This window comes from Oncorhynchus nerka, linkage group LG19 (assembly GCF_034236695.1).
Source record: "Oncorhynchus nerka isolate Pitt River linkage group LG19, Oner_Uvic_2.0, whole genome shotgun sequence".
Classification (NCBI taxonomy): Eukaryota; Metazoa; Chordata; class Actinopteri; order Salmoniformes; family Salmonidae; genus Oncorhynchus; species Oncorhynchus nerka.
The window spans coordinates 8,023,959-8,045,335 of NC_088414.1; the positions used below are offsets into that span (position 1 = coordinate 8,023,959).

Sequence of the window (21,377 nt, forward strand, 5' to 3'; positions counted from 1 at the left end):
TGAAGAAATGAACAACGAAACAGCACAGCAAGTAAGTGAAAGAAATAGGTTTGATAATGTTTTACTGGTAATGGGGACATACGTAAATGCCAACAAAATCATTTTTTGGTGTGTGTAACCTTTTTATATAACTAGGCAAGTCGCTTAAGAACAAATTCTTATTTACAATGACGGCCTACCCCGGCCAAACCCGGACGACGCTGGGCAGATTGTGCGCTGCCCTATGGGACTCCCAATCACGGCCAGATGTGATAGAGCCTGGATTCGAACCAGGGACTAGTGACGCCTCTTGCACGGAGATGCATTGCCTTAGACCGCTGTGTCCGTGTGTGTTAACTATTTAACTGTACTAGAATGCTTAAAAGGCCACAAAAATGTTTATCTGTTAACGGTATCGTTTTAATTTTTTTTGCAAGGAACATATTGAGTATCGGCCCAAAATGGTCATATCAGTGCATCACTAGTTGAGAGTACACTCTGCACTGAGTAAACGAATGTCCTTTAAGGTGTTCAGCCTATTAAACTCCAAGTCTATTTGAAGTACATACTGCAGGCCTACTGCTATTGTCCCTGAGTCAAGAGAATGGCATTTGGCCAGTTTCACTTGATGGCTGGCTGGTGTAAATGGAAACCTCATAGCTCCAGCTCCCTAACTTAACTCCCACCCCATGCAGGAGCAAAGGGTGTCTTAAAACCAGGGCAGTTATTCACTGGAGTTTGTGGAATGCGATTTTCTCATTGCTGTGGGCGGGTGGTTGTGTTCGGGTTGCCGAAGGAGGAAAGAGCAATCAACATTTTAAAAAGGTTTATATTTTGTGTGCCAAGTCAGCAGGGATGGAAAGGGTTGTTGGGTTAGTGAGGATAGAGCCTTGTTCTCTGTAGGACTCAGACACATGATGGTGTTAAACACCGGTCGCTCCGCTCAGACCCAACGGAAACCCAGGGTCAGACCAGGACAGCTCATCTACAGACATTGACCCGTATGTTGCTGAGGAGACTGGGTTGTTTGATTAAAATAGCCAACAGCAGGATTCTATACAGTAAAAAACGGTACATTTATCGATAGGCTTATGTCTGAGCAGATAAGTGAAAAGCGGACGATTTAGCACTATAGTGTTCTCAGAAATATTGATGCTATCGTTAAATGGCGGCCTATTTTTTGCAATTCTGGGCTTCCTTTGGGTGTGCTTTACCGTAAGTGTCTTTTGTAAGACATTTCAGAGAGCGATACTGGGACAAAAATGGAGAAGAGCGTTTGATTTGTTTGTATACCGAAATGAGCCATTGAGGCATTGAGAGATTTGTTTGCGTCTGTTTGTAGAAGATAATGATGTGTGTTAGAGGGGTGAAAGCCTTGATAGCTGTATACAAGTTGTTGTTGAAAGAGGCAACACAAAATCCCCTTCACTTGGCTGTGTTGGGTTAAATTAACCATTATCTCACAGATGACAGTGTCAGAACTAACCATTAGATTGATGTGATGACTCCTAGTTCCATTCCTCTTATCATCTCACTCCTTTCTGAATCTGTGCATGATCTCATTTTCAATAGACTGTGTGCAATGATGTTGAATTCAGCATCTTGTGCTGAATATTCTGTTTGATGTGCTGGTTGTTTGTTTGCCATCGCTCGCCACACCATCCGATTATGCCTCAATGCGTATTTTGAAAAGTAGCCAGTAGCCCGTTTAATATCAGCCAAAAACCCATTCTTGGTAGGTGATTCGCAAGATTTTGTTGACTTTATAATATAACCCTAATATTTGTTGGGAGGTGTCAGTTTGTGAAACATTTGACATGCCAGTCTGTCAAATTGAACTCACATCTGTGCACTATGCCTCTCCCTACTAATTTGCCTGCCTCTGTGACCCACTTTAGAGAACATCTGTCTCACTCACTCCCTCTCTCTCCCTTTCTCCCCTTTTCACTACTACTGCATGGCTGTTACATATTCACAAACCCACATCCTTATTTTATACGGAGTGCCTACACAGAGAGTCTAGGAGCATATTTATGCATAAGCACACCACAATATTACATGTAGCCGAAACACGTGCCAGGAATGACACAGACAGGCCTTTGCGGTACACACTGCGTCCATTGTAATGGTTGACTATCTCCTGCTCTTCCCCTCACCACACTGTGTCCTCCACTGCTCCAGTCCTTCTAATGATCTGCCCTGTGTATGTGATGGTGTCTGCTAGGTGCAGGTCAGGCAGACAGGCTCTTATTCACTTCACAGCACACCAGAGGGAGAGTACTACAGTAACCCCATTGTACTTGTGAGTGTGCACCTACGAGTGGTGCATGCGTGAGTTCTTGTGTTTTTGCATATATATGCACTGTAGGCCTAAAGATGGATGCTGCGTGTGTGTGGCCACAGTAAATCCTTAATACATGACAGACATAAAGGCTCTCCGCAGGAAGTGGAGCAGAATGTAATAAGTGGCGATGATGCAGCCCAATAGTGTGCTCAGCTGACTGTGAGAGTCAGGGCCTGTGTGCAATTAAAACCCCTCTGGACTGCACTGTAACTCCATTGTGCTGTATCGGCACAGGGACAGTCGGGGGGTGGGGATGAGCCAAGGGCTGATTTGGGTTTGTGTCATTGCGGCCCGTGGCCTTGCCAGCTGATCTGACATGAACAGGCAGACAATACTGGCCTGATGTAGGGCATGCTACGCTGGGCCAAGAGGAATGACCATTATCATCCCAGGGTTTTTTCTGCATCAAAAAGGGGCTTAAGTAGTGGGCGTAGGAGGGGTGTGGCAATGGGCGCGGTCGGTCCTTTGGCACACCTGTATTTTAACATTTTAAAGCCCCCCCGTTTTTTGTTGTTGTGCCAATTTCCTTAAATTCTACAGACTTGTTCATGTAGCTGAGAAAATTGGCTTAATGCTGTTATTTTTCTAACAATCAATTCTGCTAAAATGTTATGGGAATTTTTCAATTCTTTATTTTGGTGATTGTTAGTTCTTAACGATTATATTATTTACAAATATCTAGGTCCACTATATCTTCTACATACTTAATATCTGCTTTAAGTTTACACTGAAAGGGTTTTTCCACCCCCCAAAATATAAGTCAAAATGCAAACGACACCAAATTAAATGTAGACCTATGCACTGCCTCGGAGCTTTCAGTTAAGAACAAATTCTTATTTACAATGACGGCCTACCAGGGAACAGTGGGTTAACTGCCTTGTTCAGGGGCAGAACGACATATTTTTACCTTGTCAGCTCGGGGATTCGATCCAGCAACCTTTCGGTTACTGGCCCAACGCTCTAACCACCAGGCTACCTGCCGCCCCAGCAACAGAGTGGGGGATGGTGAAATCCTGGACACCTAGTGTTACTATGAGCTCTTTTTCAAAAGCCTTACATCAGACTCTCTTATCTTTCTCCATATTGGTTTAAGTAGATAAAGATAACTTGGCTCAGATAATCCTGCCTAATCAGGGTTTTTTTCTGCATAGAAAAAACAACTCAATTGTAAAATTCAATGACTAAAACCAGATATGTAGAAAAGATAATGGACCTATATATTTTTATGAGACCATCTTTGAGAACTAGCAATCCCTAAAAGAAAAGCTAGACAGCCAGGGAGAATCAACAATTCATGGCATGGGGCCCCCGTTGATTTGGTTTTAATGTTTGAGTCACTCAGATAGCATAAACTGTAGAATTGCAGGAAATTAGCTTTAAAACGGTACATTTTTCTCTCCACCGCATGACAAACTGTGTAGAATTGCATGAAAGTAGCTTTAAAAAAGCAACATTTTGTCACTACGGCCAACAGGGAGGCCTCTAAAATGTAAAAACCCTACTAATAAGATATGGGTAATGGGCCAATAACAGGTCATTTAGTCTTAACGCTTAGATTGACAAGATTTACCGTAAGTGCATCTCTACTTAACACAGCGGATCTGCTTATTCCCTTCTCCAGATAAGCACATGTGCTGCTGTTGGGTCTCTCACCTGCCATCAGCTGGGATCCAGAGGCCTAGGTCATAAATGACAAGGTAAGAAAAGCATTGCAGTGTAGACCGCCCATGTTTATATTTTCCTGTTTACTATAGTCAACATTCCCGATTTTGCTGGTTAAAGCCATGTGTGGCTACGATAAGTCATACAGAGATGATAAGCAACCTACTGGGGCTTGACCTTGATCCGTGCTCTGTACAACATGGCTCTGGATAACATCGTGACTCTGAACAATGGTGGCATTGAATGATAAAGAAGTGTTTTTTTGGATATTTGTTATCTAAGTGCCTACCTTTCCCAGATCCTTCCTGTAACAATGCAATCCAGGGATTCTCTATAGCCTAGTCTGCATAGCTAGGGCCTCATAAAATCAGTGTTAACAGAATCCAGACATTAGAACAGAATTCAACAATATTTAAGTATTTGTTGAACTTAGTAGGAAATCCGTTGTATTGAAGTTATTAGAGAATTGATTAATTTTCTAAATATACCAGTGCGGTGTCGATGTGCAGGGGTATGAGGTAATTGAGGTAGCCATGTACATATATGTAGGGTTAAAGTGTGTGTGTATTTTATATTTTTATTTTTTATATATACAGTTCTGGGGTCAGTACAAATACCATATTTACAATGTGCAAGGATACTGGAGTGGTAGAAGTAGATAAATATATTCCCTACTTTAATCAACCAGTCCATTTTGAATTTGTGATATACAGTGGGGCAAAAAAGTATTTAGTCAGCCACCAATTGTGCAAGTTCTCCCACTTACAAAGATGAGAGGCCTGTAATTTTCATCATAGGTACACTTCAACTATAACAGACAAAATGAGAAAAAAAATTACTGAGGTTGTGGACAGGTGTCTTTTATACTGATAACAAGTTCAAACAGGTGCCATTAATACAGGTAACGAGTGGAGGACAGAGGAGCCTCTTAAAGAAGTTGTTACAGGTCTGTGAGAGCCAGAAATCTTGCTTGTTTGTAGGTGACCAAATACTTATTTTCCACCATAATTTGCAAATAAATTAATAAAAAATCCTACAATGTGATTTTTTCTTAGTTTGTCTGTTATAGTTGAAGTGTACCTTGAGGTTAATCCTATGATGAAAATGACAGGTCTCTCATCTTTTTAAGTGGGAGAACTTGCACAATTGGTGGCTGACTAAATACTTTTTTGCCCCACTGTAGCTGTTGTGATTTGGCAAACAATGTAGCTTGTCTACAGTTTTTGTGTATCCCTTCATTTAAAAAATGTTTGCATAGGCAGTCATTTCCGTAGGCTTATGGGAGCTTGGGTGTGCAGTGTGTGTGTGTAGAACAGCGGTTCTCAAACTAGGGGTCAAGACCCAATCACCTGATATGAATTTTTTTATTTCACCTTTATTTAACCAGGTAGGCTAGTTGAGAACAAGTTCTCATTTGCAACTGCGACCTGGCCAAGATAAAGCATAGCAGTGTGAACAGACAACACAGAGTTACACATGGAGTAAACAATTAACAAGTCAATAACACAGTAGGAAAAAAAAGGGGAGTCTATATACATTGTGTGCAAAAGGCATGAGAAGGTAGGCGAATAATTACAATTTTGCAGATTAACACTGGAGTGATAAATGATCAGATGGTCATGTACAGGTAGCGATATTGGTGTGCAAAAGAGCAGAAAAGTAAATAAATAAAAACAGTATGGGGATGAGGTAGGTAAAAATGGGTGGGCTATTTACCGATAGACTATGTACAGCTGCAGTGATCGGTTAGCTGCTCAGATAGCAGATGTTTGAAGTTGGTGAGGGAGATAAGTCTCCAACTTCGGCGATTTTTGCAATTCGTTCCAGTCACAGGCAGCAGAGAACTGGAACGAAAGGCGGCCAAATGAGGTGTTGGCTTTAGGGATGATCAGTGAGATACACCTGCTAGAGCGCGTGCTACGGATGGGTGTTGCCATCGTGACCAGTGAACTGAGATAAGGCGGAGCTTTACCTAGCATGGACTTGTAGATGACCTGGAGCCAGTGGGTCTGGCGACGAATATGTAGCGAGGGCCAGCCGACTAGAGCATACAAGTCGCAGTGGTGGGTGGTATAAGGTGCTTTAGTGACAAAACGGATGGCACTGTGATAAACTGCATCCAGTTTGCTGAGTAGAGTGTTGGAAGCAATTTTGTAGATGACATCGCCGAAGTCGAGGATCGGTAGGATAGTCAGTTTTACTAGGGTAAGTTTGGCGGCGTGAGTGAAGGAGGCTTTGTTGCGGAATAGAAAGCCGACTCTTGATTTGATTTTCGATTGGAGATGTTTGATATGAGTCTGGAAGGAGAGTTTACAGTCTAGCCAGACACCTAGGTACTTATAGATGTCCACATATTCAAGGTTGGAACCATCCAGGGTGGTGATGCTGGTCAGGCGTGCGGGTGCAGGCAGCGAACGGTTGAAAAGCATGCATGGTTTTACTAGCGTTTAAGAGCAGTTGGAGGCCACGGAAGGAGTGTTGTATTTACATTTACATTTAAGTCATTTAGCAGACGCTCTTATCCAGAGCGACTTACAAATTGGTGCTTTCACCTTATGACATCCAGTGGAACAGCCACTTTACAATAGTGCATCTAGGTCTTTTAAGGGGGGTGAGAAGGATTACTTTATCCTATCCTAGGTATTCCTTAAAGAGGTGGGGTTTCAGGTGTCTCCGGAAGGTGGTGATTGACTCCGCTGTCCTGGCGTCGTGAGGGAGTTTGTTCCACCATTGGGGGGCCAGAGCAGCGAACAGTTTTGACTGGGCTGAGCGGGAACTGTACTTCCTCAGTGGTAGGGAGGCGAGCAGGCCAGAGGTGGATGAACGCAGTGCCCTTGTTTGGGTGTAGGGCCTGATCAGAGCCTGGAGGTACTGAGGTGCCGTTCCCCTCACAGCTCCGCAGGCAAGCACCATGGTCTTGTAGCGGATGCGAGCTTCAACTGGAAGCCAGTGGAGGGAGCGGAGGAGCGGGGTGACGTGAGAGAACTTGGGAAGGTTGAACACCAGACGGGCTGCGGCGTTCTGGATGAGTTGTAGGGGTTTAATGGCACAGGCAGGGAGCCCAGCCAACAGCGAGTTGCAGTAATCCAGACGGGAGATGACAAGTGCCTGGATTAGGACCTGCGCCGCTTCCTGTGTGAGGCAGGGTCGTACTCTGCGGATGTTGTAGAGCATGAACCTACAGGAACGGGCCACCGCCTTGATGTTAGTTGAGAACGACAGGGTGTTGTCCAGGATCACGCCAAGGTTCTTAGCGCTCTGGGAGGAGGACACGATGGAGTTGTCAACCGTGATGGCGAGATCATGGAACGGGCAGTCCTTCCCGGGAGGAAGAGCAGCTCCGTCTTGCCGAGGTTCAGCTTGAGGTGGTGATCCGTCATCCACACTGATATGTCTGCCAGACATGCAGAGATGCGATTCGCCACCTGGTCATCAGAGGGGGAAAGGAGAAGATTAATTGTGTGTCGTCTGCATAGCAATGATAGGAGAGACCATGTGAGGTTATGACAGAGCCAAGTGACTTGGTGTATAGCGAGAATAGGAGAGGGCCTAGAACAGAGCCCTGGGGGACACCAGTGGTGAGAGCGCGTGGTGAGGAGACAGATTCTCGCCACGCCACCTGGTAGGAGCGACCTGTCAGGTAGGACGCAATCCAAGCATGGGCCGCGCCGGAGATGCCCAACTCGGAGAGGGTGGAGAGGAGGATCTGATGGTTCACAGTATCGAAGGCAGCCGATAGGTCTAGAAGGATGAGAGCAGAGGAGAGAGAGTTAGCTTTAGCAGTGCGGAGTGCCTCCGTGATACAGAGAAGAGCAGTCTCAGTTGAATGACTAGTCTTGAAACCTGACTGATTTGGATCAAGAAGGTCATTCTGAGAGAGATAGCGGGAGAGCTGGCCAAGGACGGCACGTTCAAGAGTTTTGGAGAGAAAAGAAAGAAGGGATACTGGTCTGTAGTTGTTGACATCGGAGGGATCGAGTGTAGGTTTTTTCAGAAGGGGTGCAACTCTCGCTCTCTTGAAGACGGGAGGGACGTAGCCAGCGGTCAGGGATGAGTTGATGAGCGAGGTGAGGTAAGGGAGAAGGTCACCGGAGATGGTCTGGAGAAGAGAGGAGGGGATAGGGTCAAGCGGGCAGGTTGTTGGGCGGCCGGCCGTCACAAGACGCGAGATTTCATCTGGAGAGAGGGGAGAAAGAGGTCAGAGCACAGGGTAGGGCAGTGTGAGCAGAACCAGCGGTGTCGTTTGACTTAGCAAACGAGGATCGGATGTCGTCGACCTTCTTTTCAAAATGGTTGACGAAGTCATCTGCAGAGAGGGAGGAGGGGGGGGGGAGGAGGATTCAAGAGGGAGGAGAAGGTGGCAAAGAGCTTCCTAGGGTTAGAGGCAGATGCTTGGAATTTAGAGTGGTAGAAAGTGGCTTTAGCAGCAGAGACAGAGGAGGAAAATGTAGAGAGGAGGGAGTGAAAGGATGCCAGGTCCGCAGGGAGGCGAGTTTTCCTCCATTTCCGCTCGGCTGCCCGGAGCCCTGTTCTGTGAGCTCGCAATGAGTCGTCGAGCCACTGAGCGGGAGGGGAGGACCGAGCCGGCCTGGAGGATAGGGGACATAGAGAGTCAAAGGATGCAGAAAGGGAGGAGAGGAGGGTTGAGGAGGCAGAATCAGGAGATAGGTTGGAGAAGGTTTGAGCAGAGGGAAGAGATGATAGGATGGAAGAGGAGAGAGTAGCGGGGGAGAGAGAGCGAAGGTTGGGACGGCGCGATACCATCCGAGTAGGGGCAGTGTGGGAAGTGTTGGATGAGAGCGAGAGGGAAAAGGATACAAGGTAGTGGTCGGAGACTTGGAGGGGAGTTGCAATGAGGTTAGTGGAAGAACAGCATCTAGTAAATATGAGGTCGAGCGTATTGCCTGCCTTGTGAGTAGGGGGGGGAAGGTGAGAGGGTGAGGTCAAAAGAGGAGAGGAGTGGAAAGAAGGAGGCAGAGAGGAATGAGTCAAAGGTAGACGTGGGGAGGTTAAAGTCGCCCAGAACTGTGAGAGGTGAGCCGTCCTCAGGAAAGGAGCTTATCAAGGCATCAAGCTCATTGATGAACTCTCCGAGGGAACCTGGAGGGCGATAAATGATAAGGATGTTAAGCTTGAAAGGGCTGGTAACTGTGACAGCATGGAATTCAAAGGAGGCGATAGACAGATGGGTAAGGGGAGAAAGAGAGAATGACCACTTGGGAGAGATGAGGATCCCGGTGCCACCACCCCGCTGACCAGAAGCTCTCGGGGTGTGCGAGAGCACGTGGGCGGACGAAGAGAGAGCAGTAGGAGTAGCGGTGTTGTCTGTGGTGATCCATGTTTCCGTCAGTGCCAAGAAGTCGAGGGACTGGAGGGAGGCATAGGCTGAGATGAACTCTGCCTTGTTGGCCGCAGATCGGCAGTTCCAGAAGCTACCGGAGACCTGGAACTCCACGTGGGTCGTGCGCGCTGGGACCACCAGATTAGGGTGGCCGCGGCCATGCGGTGTGGAGCGTTTTGTATGGTCTGTGCAGAGAGGAGAGAACAGGGATAGACAGACACATAGTTGACAGGCTAGAGAAGAGGCTACGCTAATGCAGAGGAGATTGGAATGACAAGTGGACTACACGTCTCGAATGTTCAGAAAGTTAAGCTTACGTAGCAAGAATCTAATTGACTAAAATGATTCAAATGATACAGTACTGCTGAGGTAGGCTAGCTGCGTTGTTGACACTACCCTAATCAAGTCGTTCCATTGAGTGTGAAGTTTCTACAATGCTGCTATTCGGGGGCTAGCTGGCTAGCTAGCAGTGTTGGTTACGTTACGTTGCGTTAGGAGAACGACAATAGCTGGCTAGCTAACCTAGAAAATCGCTCTAGACTACACAATTATCTTTGAAACAAAGACGGCTATGTAGCTAGCTATGTAGCTAGCTACGATCAAACAAATCACACCGTTGGGACTGTAATGAAATGAAATGAAAATGTGATACTACCTGTGGAGCGAAGCGGAATGCGACCGGAATGCGAAAGTTCTATTCAGTAGACGTTGGCTGGCTGTTGGCTAGCTAGGAGTGTCTCCTACGTTAAGGACGACAAAATAGCTGGCTAGCTAACCTCGGTAATTTAAGATAATCACTCTAAGACTACACACTCTAAACTACACAATTATCTTGGATACGAAGACAGCAAAGACAACTATGTAGTTAGCTAATACTACACTAATCAAGTCGTTCAGTTGAGTGTGATAGTTGCTACGGTAGCCGGTGAACGTATGCTAGCTGGCTAGCTGCTAGGCAGATAGGAGGACGACGAAATACGATAATAACGCAATTATCACTCTAAGACTCCACACTCTAAACTACACAATTATCTTGGATACGAAGACAGCAAAGACAACTATGTAGCTAGCTAACACTACACTAATCAAGTCGTTCAGTTGAGTGTGATAGTTACTACAGTGCTACGGTAGACGGTGAACGTGTTGGGCAGATAGGAGGACGACGAAATACGATAATTACGCAATTATCTTTGATACAACGACGGCTATGTAGCTAGCTAAGAAGAAATTGCTAAGATTAGACAAATCAGACCGTTGTACTATAATGAAATGTAATGAAATGTAATGAAAAAGTTATACAACCTGCAGACCGAAGGAGACCGAAGCGCGGATGCGACCGGCTCGCTCCAACTCACTACCCTTGTATGGCATTGAAGCTCGTTTGGAGGTTGGATAGCACAGTGTCCAAGGACGGGCCGGAAGTATGTAGAATGGTGTCGTCTGCGTAGAGGTGGATCAGGGAATCGCCCGCAGCAAGAGCAACATCATTGATATATACAGAGAAAAGAGTCGGCCCGAGGTTTGAACCCTGTGGCACCCCCATAGAGACTGCCAGAGGAGGACAAAATGGGGTCGCGGGAGAATTTCCAAAATCCTGGTTTAACATTATAACGTCTTTTGACTCAGTCATTGTAATGTGGTTAACCTTAATTTAAATAAAAATTATTCAAATCCAAAATTTTAAATTTAACCAGCGCTCTTAGATCATGGGGAAAAGACGGCACTTGACCGTTTCACTTGAATCATTCCCACGGTAATTGGCTAAGCCCACTACGCTATGAAACCACACACTATTGCAGAGACTGATACACATTGTTCTCATGATAACCGTGCATGAAATGGCACTGGTGATGTTCATGTGCTGCTTTGCACAGATGGGGCTCCATCTATGGCGGGACGGAAGGCTGGCCTCTGCACTCTAGTTATGAATTTGTCTCCCTCTGCCATATGGATACATTTTATGATACACCTACTGAGCTATAATGGATACACCGAGAGAAGCTGGCGGCAAAAGAGCTTAGCGCAAAACTCCTGAGATTTAATTTTTAATTTATTTACTTCACCTTTATTTAACCAGGTAGGCCAGTTGAACAAGTTCTCATTTACAACTGCGACCTGGCCAAGATTGAGCAAAGCAGTGCGACAAAAACAACAGAGTTACACATAAACAAACGTACGGTCAATAACGCAATAGAAAAAAAAAATAGAAAAAATCAATGTACAGTGTGTGCAAATGTATAAGAGTAGGGAGGTAGGCAATAAATGTGCCATAGAGACAAAATAATTACAATGTAGCATTACTACTGGAGTGATGTGCAGATGATGATGTGCAAGTAGAGATACTGGGGTGCAAAAGAGCAAGAGGTTATGTAATAATATGGGGATGAGGTAGTTGGGTGTGCTATTTACAGATTGGCTGTGTACAGTGATCGGTAAGCTGCTGCTTAAAGTTGGAGAGGGAGATGTAAGACTCCAGCTTCAGAGATTTATGCGAATTGTTCCAGTCATTGGCAGCAAAGAACTGGAAGGAAAGGTGGCCAAAGGAAGTGTTGGCTTTGGGGATGACCAGTGAAATATGTCCGGGTTATCGGTGATGACCTCTAGCAGTGGCTAATTGACTAATGGCTAGTTAGCTGGCTAACTAGCTACTAGGGGGTTCTGAAGGGGGTTCCGGTTCTAAAGTATAAAAAATATTAGTTCCATACCACATTGGCGGGTTGCAGGAGAGTATGTTCAGTCTGTAGATGGAAATTGAGATTAAAAATATATACGAAGAAAAACAATATATAAACAGACGGGACAAGACAATCAAAACAGACATCCCACTGCTACGCCATCTTGGAATATGCTGCAGGTAACTTTGAGCGCAAACTACATTGCGCACTCCTGTTCACAAAACTATGTGGAGATATGGGATCAGACCATGAAAATGTTCTATTTCACACAGACTTTCTGTGTAATTAAAAGAAAATGTGTCTCCTTGCCTATGTAACAGACATATTTGGGAACTGAATGAACTGAATGCAAGCATGCAGGGGAAATACCAAAAAAATCTACAGATGCGTGACCGAATCAGCGAAATCGTTTTGACTGTGATCCTGACTGTTGAAATGCCAGTCATCGAGCAGCAGATCGAGCTGTCGTGAGCCAAATGCTGTAGACAACACATTCATGGGTATCTATGGAGGGGTTTTGGCTACTGACTCAAAGGGAATACTGTGCCATCTCCCTCTGCGCATTAAAACTCATGGTACGCGATTTCAGTGCTCTCTTCTGCATTAAAAACAAATATCGATCCATGTTGTATGTGACAGGAGAGATGGTGTGCACTGTCGACCAAACCCCATGACTTTGAGAAGCTCTGGCGCATCATGCATCAATTACACCCATCTCTGAAAAATATATTGCAAATAGAAATCAAAACTGCATGGTGTTCAGAGATGGAGGGTTGAGGGTAGCTGAAGGGTGGGACAAAAAATAACTAAATAACGAATGTAAAAATATATTGTGTGTGTGTGAAATGTATATAGGTTCAGATCTTTTGAAATTGCACAGTTGATAAAACTATGGCAAATAGAAATCAAAACTGGGTGGGCTTCAGAGATAGATAGATGGGAGGGGTTGAGGGTAGCTGAAGTATGGGACTAAAAATAAACAAAGGACAAATTATAAGTTTGAAATAAAAGCCTAAGTGTTGTTGTCCATTTAGTTTATTCAAGTTAGGGGAGGGTGGTCGGATTAGGGAGAATTTTTTTTTGTGGTCGTGAGGTAAGATACATTGTCAGACTAATTTGAAATTTACTTTCATAGCACCACATTAAAAGTATATGATGGTGAGTTGAGAATACAATCAGAAATAATGTTAATGTTTTGCAAATTACGTTTTTTTTCCACATGGTTGGTGGTCGTGAGAATTTTCAGATATCAAAATGTTTGGGAACCCAAAAAAGTTTGTGAACCCTTGGTGTAGATTTGTCTTTATTAGGGATCCCCATTCTTCCTGTGGTCCAAACACACCAAAGCACCCACATAACATATAAAATAAAAGATACAACATTGATCTATGTTTGTGCTGAATGAGCTAAAGATGAAACAGTACATCATATAACATACCTACACCACCACACAAAATGTTCAAAACCACCATACAACAATATCACAATGTGTGCGTATGCATGTGCACCTGACCACACTACGGAACAGTAGTCTAGTTGCAACAAAACTAGGGCCTGTAGGACCTACCTTGTTAGTAGTGTTGTTAAGGCAGAGCAGCGCTTTATTATGGATAGACATCTCCCCATCTTTCAGGCACTTTAGTAGCTGACGTTTATAGTGCTGAGTGGCATGTCATTAGTAAAAATAGGAATGGGCCTAAACAGCTACTCTGGGGAATTCCAGATTCTACCTGGATGATGTTTGAGAGGCTTTCATTAAATAACACCATCTGTGTTCTGTTAGACAAGTAACTCTTTATCCACATTATAGCAGGTGGTGTTATGGCTTTACACCCAAGTTTTTCCAGCAGCAGACTATGATCAATAATGTCAAAATTTGCACTAAAGTCTAAGACAGCTCCCACATTCGTTTTATCTTCAATTTCTCTCACACAAATGACTGATGATTGGCTAAGTGTTGTGCTTTGTTGAGTGTCCTTCCCTGTAATCGTGTCTGTTGGCAATTTGTTTACTGTAAAATAGCATTGTATCTGGTCAATCAATGTTTTTCCAGAAGTTTACTAAGGGTTGGTAACAGGCTGATTGATCAGCAATTTGAGCCAGTAAAGGGGGCTTTACTAGTCTTGGGTAGTGGAAGAACTTTTGCTTCCATTCAGGCCTGAGGGCACACACTTTTTAGTAGGCTTAAATTGAAGATGTGGCAGTATCGTCCGCTATTATCCTGAGTAATTTCCAACTATTGTCAGACCCCGGTGGCTTGTCATTGTTGATAGACTACAATACTTTTTTCACATCTTCCACACTGACTTTATGGAATTCAAAAGTACATTTCTTGACTTTCATAATTTGCTCAGATATACTTGGATGTGTAGTGTCAGTGTTTGTTGCTGAGTTTGCCTAAGTTTGCTTATCTTGCCAATGAAAAAAGTAATTAAAGTAGTTGGCAATATCAGTGGATTTTGTGATGAAAGAGCCATCTGATTCAATTAATGAGTGGTTGGATCTAAATTAAGAGACAAGTAACTGAGGAAAGAGTGAATGTAGGGAGAATAACTGATCACCTGGCTAGGTTTATTTACTGTTTTTGAGTCGCTAATGCACATAATAAATGGAAGGAACGCTATGGTTAACATGAATCAACGGATGTCTGTGACAAGATTTCGCTTGCCCAATGCAGATTCCAGATGTTGTCTACTGTATAATTGCGGTATGACGTCATTCCCCCTAGCGGTCATACCACACAATAGGATTTGACATGTATGATGTGTTTTGATCTTTTTAATGGAGAACTGGTCCATTTTCTTAAATTTTATTTGTCACATCCCTACTCAAACGTTGTCTCCTGATGTGGTTTAAGCATTGTTGTAGACTCAGAACATCCAATTTTGTTCATTTTTCTTCTGTATGATTTTTGAGTGCAAAAAAAAACTAAAAATGTGGGAAACGGAAACCTAGAAAAACTAAATGGGGGAAGAAAGGATTTTTGGGAAAAGACTAAACCGAATCGGGCAAAGATTATATAATCCTAGATAGCCTTGCTTGGTTACTGGTCTAACTTTAGCTTTGTCAAGCATATGGAATATGCAGCAAGTCCTGGAAAGGGGGATTTTCTGTGATAGCTCACCTAAAGAGGTCTGATTCAAAACTCCCGGTTGCTAAGTATTTCATTTCCGCCACCGCTTGTGATGCGTGCAGCTGTTTGTAAAGGGGATCAACACAATCAGGGCCGAGATAAAACTACGCTCTCCTCTCTCTGAGAGGAAACATGACGCTGGTTTGAGTGATGCAGAAAAGCTTCCTACCCTGTGTTTGATCGGCCAACATGTCAATTGTGCACTATCTTTTGGCCGCCAGGAGAACAGGGTGGGATACTGGTCTTGTTGACGCTTGTCAGGTTTTACTCATGTTTTGCATGAACACACCAGCAGAAAAATCAGTCTACTGTTCTCAGGTAGTGAAAACTGATCGTCATGGATCTGTAAGATCACCAAGAGGAAGAGGATGTCACCACTCGAATACAAATGTGGGCCTACCTACACACTCTTAATACACGCCGACACACTCTTCAATCAACACACAGTGTCGGGGTTAAGCTCTCTGCTAATAACCAAGCCCAGGGTAGACATATTGCAAGGAGATCCTGTGCTTATGCTATACTGCTGTCGCATAAAAACCTTTGCGAAGTAGGCCGAGTTCTTTCAGAAAACCTAGTGTCGCAGGAGGTTTAAAAATGCTTTCAAGAGCCAAACCACCTAATTGCAATCTGACCCCATCCCACGTTTTTGCATTATGTGTTCCTCTAGTAGACCATTCGGTGTGTTTCTTTGAAATATAGCACTGATTCTCCGTTTAGAAATAAGGATGTCTATTTGTATGATCATTTGACTTGTGGGATAAAGGTAAATCACCAAATCAATGGTCACTGTGACTTGAAGTGGAAGGCTATCTGTGTAAGCCTCTGTATATAAACACCACAATGACTATTTATCGATTCACTATCTAAAGCCTATTGATTACTGTCACCTTGACTCTGTGTAGTGTCAAGCCCCACTGGTCGGCAGCAGGGGGTAATTTTGTGTTTGATAACAGTCGAATGTAGAGGTGTAATCTATGGCCAATAGTCTGCTTGGTGGTTGATAGGTTAACTAGCACCTGCCTCATGTTCAACTGAAGTTAGCCCTGTAGTAAATGGTTACGTTTGTGGAGTACATATACTGTACTGTACCATGCTACAGTACTGTAGCCTCTCAGGCTCTGTGAGAAAATGGTTACAGCAGACCATGTCTTGTCGTCCTTCTCCGTCCTTGCATGATTGCGAACTGTACTGTTTATAGCTGTGGCCCAAGAGGAACTTGATTTATAAGCCTCTGTATAGTTAGTGAGATGGTAGCTTATTAGTCAGTGGGTCGAATGCCTGTTAACGGCTGTAATAGCGAGGCGACGACGCCAGCCCAAGTCAAAAAGGTCATATTGATGGAGCTCAATCATTCAATGCACTCATCCACACTTGGTCACCCAACTTCTTTACTAGAGGTATGGCACTAGTAGTAGGACAAGTATCGTAATGGATATGGGCAATTTTCCTGATATACAATTTCTCCATCTACTCACTTTGTGTCATGATTTTACCCTATCACTTCTCGCATGTTTTGATCTGATCATTTAGATTGTTGTTGCCTCCTGTTAGCACTATCATGAACCGTTTGCAGTGATTGGCTATTCATGTAAGGTACATCTTTAGATCAAGTGTCTGAGGACCATAGGATGATCGTCAAGCTATTAATGTCCATAATATCTAACTAGCGGGCGAGGGTAGAGGAAAACGATGAACCGCCGGTGTGCGTTCTGACTGAGTGACCGCAAACTTGTCTGAGGACACAGACACAAACCTATATATCTACATACAGCTGCTGAATGCATATAGGGGAAACACTGGATTGGATGCTTTAGGGCTGTGATGGTCGTGTAATTTTGGATGACGGTAATTTGCCAGCCAAATGACCAAGCTTTCTATAATAACTGTTCAAATGGCACAAAACCCTGAAGTTTTGATGGTATAATGGGTGGACTGGCGGCCATTGTGAGTGTACCCATAGGAGCAAAGCAGGAAGTAAAATAAGGAGCTGTACCCATCAATATGTGCTGTGATTTGTTGATTCAACTCACCTGACATTACAAAAAATGTCAGGGTGCGATCTGGGCGTTCGTAAATTCAGGGTTGTCAGATTGGCTTTTTCGTAAGTGCACAGTGTTTCGCTCTCGGAGTGTTCAGAGTAGAGGTCGACCGATTATGATTTTAACGCCAATACCGATTTATTGGAGGACCAAAAAAGGCCGATACCCAAAATATATGTATTTCTTTTATTTAAAAAATATATTTGTATTTTAAATTTATTTATTTGTAATAATGACAATTGCAACAATACTGAATGAACACTTATTTTAACTTAATATAATACATCAATAAACTCAATTTAGCCTTAAATAAATAATGAAACCTGTTCAATTTGATTTAAATAATGCAAAAACAGTGTTGGAGAAGAAAGTAAAAGTGCAATATGTGCCATGTAAGAAAGCTAACGTTTAAGTTTAAGCCTAGTTAAATAAAGATTAAATAAAGGTGTAAAAAAAATCGGCCAAATCGGTGTCCAAAAATACTGATTGTTATTGGAGTAGACAGCCAGAGTGAATTTACGAACACCCCGTAAGTATATGGCTCTGGTATATGGCTCATAATTTAAATGAACATGCTACGTCTGCTATTATCGTTTGCTACAAAACCTTGCTTTTTGCAACAAAGTTTCATCACAGTAGAGTCCATGTTATTGCAAAAACTACCTCAAATGCCCGGCCGTCCCGTCTTCAGACAGTGGTTTATGAAAAAAAGAAAACGGTTTTGATGGTTATTTTATTTTCATGAGTCTTCATCCGTAACCGTCGGTTACACGGTTATACAGTAATTGTGCTATCCCTAGTATGCTTATAGAGGGATACGCAGATTGCACATTGTGATAGAAAGATTGCATCAGTAACAAAGGTATTACATTGGGAGTCAGGTAGCCTAGTGGTTAGTGCGTTGGGCCAGTAACCGAAAGGTTGCTAGATCGAATCCCCGAGCTGACAAGGTAAAAATTGTCGTTCTGCCCCTGAACAAGGCAGTTAATCCACTGTTCCCCGGTAGGGTGTCATTGAAAATAAGAATTTGTTCTTAACTGACTTGCCTTGTTAATTAATGGTTAAGTACATTTTTTTTTAAAATTTTTACATCTATTTAGTCAATAACTTGCCTGGTTGACAGCTTGTCAAGAACTGGTCCAAACTTGTCATTCATTACTGACCAAACAGATTTTTTCCCTAGTAACAGGCCTGTTTCATTTATCTGAGGTCTGGAGAAAGGCTATTTCTATTATTGTGACCCATTCCAAGTGAAACAGCTGACTCTCTTTTGGACCAAAACAGGATTATGTGCCATGCACCATTTCTCTGCCTTTCTCTCCCTGCCGCCCACGGAGTCTGATCCAGGCAGATGGTACTGTAGTCTACACTACAGAACTGTTACTGTTGTAACTGGGGCAGCAGCTGAAATTAGCCTGTCTGCCCGGGCCAGAGGTTCTCCATGTAGGCCTGTTCCAGAGTGCCCAGTTGAACTGGGGCTGCTTGCCAGTCGGCCCCTCTCCAGAGCCCCACCAGCCCTAATGAATGAGGCTGTACGGGAGATCAAACACTGGCAAAAGAGTAGACTCATGGCTCAGGCCTATATGAGGATGGAAGACTCATGTAGGCCGGGTCACTGTGAAGCACTTCAAGAGAAGATTTCTAAATAAATAACATTTGGATGGTTGATTGGTTGATGAGTTCCTTGTCCCTTTCATCAATGTTGGTGTTTCAATAGCACATTTTAGACTCCTGGCGCTCTCGCTCCCTTTTTTAATCAACAAATACCTGCACTACGTTGCTTGGATCAAGTGTAGAACAGAACATCAAACGCAGCCGGCTTCTCCAGAGATCAATGAATCCTCTTAAGCCACTGTTTAACTTCAAACAGGGAAGTGTAGCCTCGTTGTTGGCTAAGTGCTGGGCTGCTGAGAGAGAGTGATAGTGGGAGAGAAAGGTAGGAAGAAAGAGCAGAGAAAGGACAACGAGGAAAAGCACGAGAGAGAGGAAAAAAGCGGGAGATGAAAGAGTGCCAGAAAAGGACAATGGAGGCAGAGTGAGAAATGGAAATAGGGGAGCGAAAAAGACCTACGCAACGAACATGTGGTAGAGAAAGAAATGAAGAAAAGGGCTGGTTGAGATCCAGGTTGAATGCTGGGGGTGCACTGTGCTGATGAATGCCTGTGCATTATAAGCTTCAGAACAGCAGCAGCTCCTCTGTGATGACAACATTAATCCCAACACACTTCTTCCCTATGCTCCCTTCCAGTGCATTTTCCATTGCAGGAGGGTGCCTGGCCTGGCCTCAACACTGTTCGATATTAACCAGACGTGGCGTTGTGGCTTTTTAAAAAGTTTTATTTTTGACTGCCATGTTGTTGAGCTCTGTCCTATGGAGGGATCGCTTTCCCTGCAGCTTCAATGTCTTGGCTTGAAACGCATTAAACGTCTTTGGGGGACGGGGGGGGGGGGACGGGGGCGCCAAACAGTGGGTGGAAGAAATGTGCCAAGATAAAGTGTGTGTGCAGGTGTGAATTGCCGACGTAATTATTAGACGGCTTTTCAATTGCTTGAATCACATCCAGCAAGCAACACACAGTAGCAATGTGGAGGTAGAACGAGCCTGTGTATGTCTTAGCCTGACTCTTTCACCGAGTTACCTTTGTGTAGTGGAACCTAATCTGCATCCAACACACAGCAGCAATGTGGAGGTAGAACGAGCCTGTGTATGTCTTAGCCTGACTCTTTCACTGAGTTACCTTTGTGTAGTGGAACCTAATCTGCATCCAACACACAGCAGCAATGTGGAGGTAGAACGAGCCTGTGTATGTCTTAGCCTGACTTTTTCACTGAGTTACCTTTGTGTAGTGGAACCTAATCTGCATCCAACACACAGCAGCAATGTGGAGGTAGAACGAGCCTGTGTATGTCTTAGCCTGACTCTTTCACTGAGTTACCTTTTGTGTAGTGTAACCTAATCTGCATCCAACATTGAAGCCTCTTGTTTGAATGCATGAACATGGGTGATACACAAATGAACTGTGCCCTGTCACTGTATGCACGGTCGATAAGGCAGAGGCCACATGCAATGGGAGACGACAGACGGAGCTAGCTGTGCTGCTTATCTGGAAGGAACTGGCAAATAACGTGGCACCTGGTTTATCTTGCTTTTTATACTAGGCCCAAGACTTATCTGTATGTTGAATATTTACATGTTTGAATCAATGCATGAATATCCAAACTGAATGTGCCAACTGGCTAGCAATAGTGTGTGGTGGACAGGCTGGATACATTTCAGGTGAATTAGTTTGTATCCGTTTTGCCTGATGGATTAGTGTGAGGGCTTTCTGGATATAGATTCTGACTGTGCAAACTGAAAGTGTCTTTCCGTACCCTGCTAAAGGAAGCAGTGCATCTGTTCCCACTGGAAGTCTGCTTTTCTGTGTCCCCGGATTTGGTTTCTGCCGATACTTGCGTGTGTTTGCTTGCTTGTGATTGCGTGCTTGCTAGTGTGTGGTGGGGGGGGGGGGGGGGAGATATGCCGTGGACCTTACGGAAGTATGTGTCCAAGCCAGACTCCCAACAGAGGTCAGGTGTAGGTCAGTGTGTGTTATTTTCCCCATATAGGCTAATTGACAAGAGAAATGTGTCACGACAGAATATGGTGGTGATGCCATTTGTTAGGCTGTACATTTACCTACTTTCTTTATTTTTAGCAGTGCCTACATGGATATTGTCTAGGCCTTCCCTTGTCTGCTCCTACTGCTCTGAATAGTGTTGAAGTTTCATATCATCCATAAACCACTCTGGGCTGCTTCTATATAAGCTTGGTGGTCATCATGTTGGTTTACTTCAGAGGTTGTTTTATCACTAGTTTTAAGTTGACAGACCGAAGGCCTTCCCTTTGACAAACAAGACAGTGAATCCCTGTGTGATGATTGTTCTTCCTTTTGACTCATGGCCAACCAGGAAATAATGATCCCTCCCCTTAATACAGCGTTTCCCAAACTAAGTGTCGTGACCCGATCTGATTAGCAAATGGGATCGTGCAAAAAAACAACCCCCAAAAAATAGGGTTACGTTAGGAACCTCCGGTAGCCGCTAGGTGTGGTTGTAATAACCAGAGTTTCGGTTTTCTTTCTACAAATGTGACTATCTTTTGAACGTTTTTACTTCTTGACCCTACCCATCCCTTAAGCGGGATAATTGTCATCAGCAACCG

The 21,377-nt window shown here is 43.9% G+C and overlaps 1 protein-coding gene across 4 annotated transcripts in view; it reads left to right on the forward strand.

The window, feature by feature from the left end:
- The window catches only part of LOC115147154 (erbin-like), a 121,189-nt gene that overhangs the window by 15,558 nt on the left and 84,254 nt on the right, over window positions 1–21,377 (forward strand). For 3 of the 4 annotated variants that reach the window (XM_029689201.2, XM_029689203.2, XM_029689204.2), the window contains exon 2: window positions 3,945–4,020. The exons of the other annotated variant lie outside the window; for it this stretch is intronic. The gene's annotated coding sequence lies outside the window, so the exon portion shown is untranslated. The remainder of the gene's footprint in view (window positions 1–3,944; window positions 4,021–21,377) is intronic. 4 annotated transcript variants of the gene reach the window in all.